The sequence below is a fragment of the Rhynchophorus ferrugineus genome, unplaced genomic scaffold (genome assembly GCF_030347505.1).
Source record: "Rhynchophorus ferrugineus isolate W39M unplaced genomic scaffold, kcgeb_rfMv2 rfM528, whole genome shotgun sequence".
Classification (NCBI taxonomy): domain Eukaryota; kingdom Metazoa; phylum Arthropoda; class Insecta; order Coleoptera; family Curculionidae; genus Rhynchophorus; species Rhynchophorus ferrugineus.
The window spans coordinates 45001-49768 of record NW_027473105.1 but is presented as its reverse complement, the minus strand read 5'-3'; the positions used below and the strand labels follow the sequence as shown (position 1 = coordinate 49768).

At 49.2% G+C, this 4768-nt stretch overlaps 3 non-coding genes across 3 annotated transcripts in view; all 3 read left to right on the top strand.

Annotated features, from left to right (window-relative positions):
- Nucleotides 1–305: 305 nt before the first annotated feature.
- Nucleotides 306–2294, top strand: LOC143206044 (small subunit ribosomal RNA). The gene has a single exon (XR_013008080.1). It is a non-coding gene; the product is annotated as a small subunit ribosomal RNA (ribosomal RNA).
- A 708-nt stretch (nt 2295–3002) lies between these two features.
- Nucleotides 3003–3157, top strand: LOC143206043 (5.8S ribosomal RNA). The gene has a single exon (XR_013008079.1). It is a non-coding gene; the product is annotated as a 5.8S ribosomal RNA (ribosomal RNA).
- Nucleotides 3158–3576: 419 nt separating this feature from the next.
- The window catches only part of LOC143206042 (large subunit ribosomal RNA), a 3939-nt gene continuing 2747 nt past the window's right edge, over nt 3577–4768 (top strand). Inside the window, exon 1 of the ribosomal RNA XR_013008078.1 lies at nt 3577–4768. This exon is cut by the window's right edge and continues 2747 nt beyond it. This is a non-coding gene — a ribosomal RNA (large subunit ribosomal RNA).

Sequence of the window (4768 nt, the reverse complement as noted above, 5' to 3'; positions counted from 1 at the left end):
TCGATAATCGAGATAATTGGGTGCCTAGTCGATCGGTTGTGTATAAAAAAAACAAAAGATGTGTCTAAGATGATGATATCGTTTTGTTTTATTAGACAACTAATATTAAAATGTAAGAGCGTGGCGCCTCGGACCGGTTTTTCCGTCGTCTAGGCGCGCTATCATGCACCTCCTTTTTATTAGTCGTCGATATATATTATATATCGTCGTCTTACGCACACGTTTCTTTATAAGTCAAACTTATAAAATAAACTGTGTCTGTATTTGTTTTATCTGCTTCGTGTCGATAAAATAATAAGAACAGTTCCCTGGTTGATCCTGCCAGTAGTCATATGCTTGTCTCAAAGATTAAGCCATGCATGTCTCAGTACATACCGAATTAAGGTGAAACCGCGAAAGGCTCATTAAATCAGTTATGGTTCCTTAGATCGTACCCACAATTACTTGGATAACTGTGGTAATTCTAGAGCTAATACATGCAAACAGAGCTCCGACCAGAGATGGAAGGAGTGCTTTTATTAGATCAAAACCAATCGGTTTCGGGTTCGCGCTCGTCATCGTACAACTTGGTGACTCTGAATAACTTTAAGCTGATCGCACGGTCTCGCACCGGCGACACATCTTTCAAATGTCTGCCTTATCAACTGTCGATGGTAGGTTCTGCGCCTACCATGGTCGTAACGGGTAACGGGGAATCAGGGTTCGATTCCGGAGAGGGAGCCTGAGAAACGGCTACCACATCCAAGGAAGGCAGCAGGCGCGCAAATTACCCACTCCCGGCACGGGGAGGTAGTGACGAAAAATAACGATACGGGACTCATCCGAGGCCCCGTAATCGGAATGAGTACACTCTAAACCCTTTAACGAGGATCAATTGGAGGGCCAGTCTGGTGCCAGCAGCCGCGGTAATTCCAGCTCCAATAGCGTATATTAAAGTTGTTGCGGTTAAAAAGCTCGTAGTCGAATTTGTGTCTCGCGCCGCCGGTTCATCGTTCGCGGTGTTAACTGGCGTGTTTTTCGCGAGACGTCCTGCCGGTGGGCTTAGTCGTGTCGCGTCGCCGTCGCGCGTGCGTTTCGGCGTGCGTGTTGTGCGCGTCGTGGTTACGACGGCCCAACTCAATCCTGCCGCGGTGCTCTTTACTGAGTGTCGAGGTGGGCCGGCACGTTTACTTTGAACAAATTAGAGTGCTCAAAGCAGGCTAAAATTTCGCCTGAATACTGTATGCATGGAATAATGGAATAGGACCTCGGTTCTATTTTGTTGGTTTTCGGAACCCCGAGGTAATGATTAATAGGAACGGATGGGGGCATTCGTATTGCGACGTTAGAGGTGAAATTCTTGGATCGTCGCAAGACGAACAGAAGCGAAAGCATTTGCCAAAAACGCTTTCATTGATCAAGAACGAAAGTTAGAGGTTCGAAGGCGATCAGATACCGCCCTAGTTCTAACCTTAAACGATGCCAGCTAGCGATCCGTCGACGTTCCCTAATATGACTCGACGGGCAGCTTCCGGGAAACCAAAGCTTTTGGGTTCCGGGGGAAGTATGGTTGCAAAGCTGAAACTTAAAGGAATTGACGGAAGGGCACCACCAGGAGTGGAGCCTGCGGCTTAATTTGACTCAACACGGGAAACCTCACCAGGCCCGGACACCGGAAGGATTGACAGATTGAGAGCTCTTTCTTGATTCGGTGGGTGGTGGTGCATGGCCGTTCTTAGTTGGTGGAGCGATTTGTCTGGTTAATTCCGATAACGAACGAGACTCTAGCCTGCTAACTAGGCGCTTTTTGACATCCTAAAGGCCCGCCGGCCGCGTTGCTTTCGGGTTTCGCGGTTCGTGCGCGGTTTTTACTGTCGGCGTACAAACTATTCTTCTTAGAGGGACAGGCGGCTTCTAGCCGCACGAGATTGAGCAATAACAGGTCTGTGATGCCCTTAGATGTTCTGGGCCGCACGCGCGCTACACTGAAGGAATCAGCGTGTCTTCCCTGGCCGAGCGGCCCGGGTAACCCGCTGAACCTCCTTCGTGCTAGGGATTGGGGCTTGCAATTGTTCCCCATGAACGAGGAATTCCCAGTAAGCGCGAGTCATAAGCTCGCGTTGATTACGTCCCTGCCCTTTGTACACACCGCCCGTCGCTACTACCGATTGAATGATTTAGTGAGGTCTTCGGATCGACACGCGATGGCGTTTCGGCGTCGTCGATGTGTAGGAAAAGATGACCAAACTTGATCATTTAGAGGAAGTAAAAGTCGTAACAAGGTTTCCGTAGGTGAACCTGCGGAAGGATCATTACAGTGTGTTGTTATGCCTATATATATATAATAGGTAAACGTACAAGTCTGTAAAAATCATTGTCGAACGTTAAAGAGCCATCTACGAAGTTCGGAAGTTCCGATCGAATTTCGACGTCGTCAACGTAGCTGTTTTCGGGTACCTATAATATATGGTTTTAAAAGATGTACGCCCGAAAGCGGAGATATATACGATGAAGATGTTGTTATATAGGACGACGAGTAATAATCGTCGGCCTACGACGGATTTCGTTATAAATGGACAAATCGAGCGCAAAATAAAACGATTTTGCCAATTATATTTCTAATCGACGTTTCGATCCTCATATCGACGAACATATACGATGATCGGTAATGTGATTAGTTTACGAAAATCTTATCACCCTTCGTTTGTTTCATTCCAAAAGGGTGAGATTTAGTTTACGAAAATATTGCCAAACTATGATCAGCGTATGCTCTTTTGTTGTCGTACGAGGTGAGACGACGAAAATTTACAACGAACGTCACCATTTCGAGTAGTCTGTCTCCGCTCCTCTCGTTGTGTGTAGTGGAGAAGACGAAAATAAACCGTAAGAGCGTTTTAAAGTCGACGGCGGCTGCGAAAGGGGCGCAAGCGCTGTCTATGACGTGAGCGCGCGTCGTCGTCGTCGTCGTCGTCTTATAATAGAAACGTTTCGATATGCGTTTAAAACCTAACTTAAAAAAAGATTACCCTAAACGGTGGATCACTTGGCTCGTGGGTCGATGAAGAACGCAGCTAATTGCGCGTCAACTTGTGAACTGCAGGACACATGAACATCGACATTTCGAACGCACATTGCGGTCCTGGGATCTCATACCCGGACCACTCCTGGCTGAGGGTCGTATCTCATTTCAAGACTGCTCGGATTTTCTTTGATCTTCGCGATCGACGAGAAATGTCTGAGCGTGCTGAGCGTATAAGCGCGATTCGATCGCGACGTTCTAAAACGTGACAGCGGACCCGTACGTGTGACCTAACTCTCTCGTACGGGTCGTACGAATATGAAAGGGATGAGACGTGTTTAAAACGGTCGTTCGCACGTTTTTGTGATAAACGTAGCGCGCACCATTAATACGATCGTCGTATCCGATAAAATTAGTTTTTAATCGACGTCGGATCGTAGGTGCGTTGTCTCTCGAATACGAGGGAGAAAACACCGTTTTTCGACGGCGCGTCTTTTCCATTCTAAACTTTTATATTTCGTATTGGCTCCTAATCTTCATTATTATGATGATTACGAGCGCCACGCATATTAAACTAGCGACCTCAGAGCAGGTGAGACTACCCGCTGAATTTAAGCATATTACTAAGCGGAGGAAAAGAAACTAACTAGGATTCCCTTAGTAGCTGCGAGCGAACAGGGATTAGCCCAGCACCGAATCCCGCGACCGACATCGGGCGCCGGGAAATGTGGTGTTCGGGAGGGTCCATTATCTCGACGTTACGTCGCGCGTCCAAGTCCATCTTGAACGGGGCAACAGCCCATAGAGGGTGCCAGGCCCGTAGCGACCGTGACTGACGGCGAGAGGATCTCTCCTTAGAGTCGGGTTGCTTGAGAGTGCAGCCCTAAGCGGGTGGTAAACTCCATCTAAGGCTAAATATAACCACGAGACCGATAGCGAACAAGTACCGTGAGGGAAAGTTGAAAAGCACTTTGAAGAGAGAGTTCAAGAGTACGTGAAACCGTTTAGGGGTAAACCTGAGAAACCCGAAAGGTCGAAGGGAGAAATTCATTCGCGGCTCGTAGTAGGCGGCGTGCGATCGCGTGACACGTGACGTTTCGGCGTTGCGCGCGCCTTTCGTACGTCGATCCGGCGACGAACGCGTGCACTTTTCTCCTTGTAGGACGTCGCGATCCGTTGGGCGTCGGCTTAAGGCTCGAGGTGGAGACCGTAGACTGCGGTTCGCGCCGTTTTCGTTTACGGACCCTCGTGTTCGCGGTCGACTCGCTCGACGGTATACCGAATGGTTTAAGGCCGCTACTCGTTAGCGTTCGGCTCGTCGCAAGCGCGTCAGATGCACGTCGGTAATCGGACCCGGTGCCGTTTCCGACCTCTGATGACTGTTGGCGACGAGGTTCTCGAACAGACCTAGACCGATCGGCGACGCTATAGCTTTGGGTACTTTCAGGACCCGTCTTGAAACACGGACCAAGGAGTCTAGCATGTGCGCGAGTCATTGGGAATCACTAAACCTAAAGGCGTAATGAAAGTGAAAGTTCGTCTCGCACGAACTCAGGGAAGATGGGCGGTTTACCCTTAAAAGTGGCCGCTTCGCATTCCCGGGGCGTCTCGTTCTCATCGCGAGAAGAGGCGCACCAAGAGCGTACACGCTGGGACCCGAAAGATGGTGAACTATGCCTGGTCAGGACGAAGTCAGGGGAAACCCTGATGGAGGTCCGTAGCGATTCTGACGTGCAAATCGATCGTCGGAACTGGGTATAGGGGCGAAAG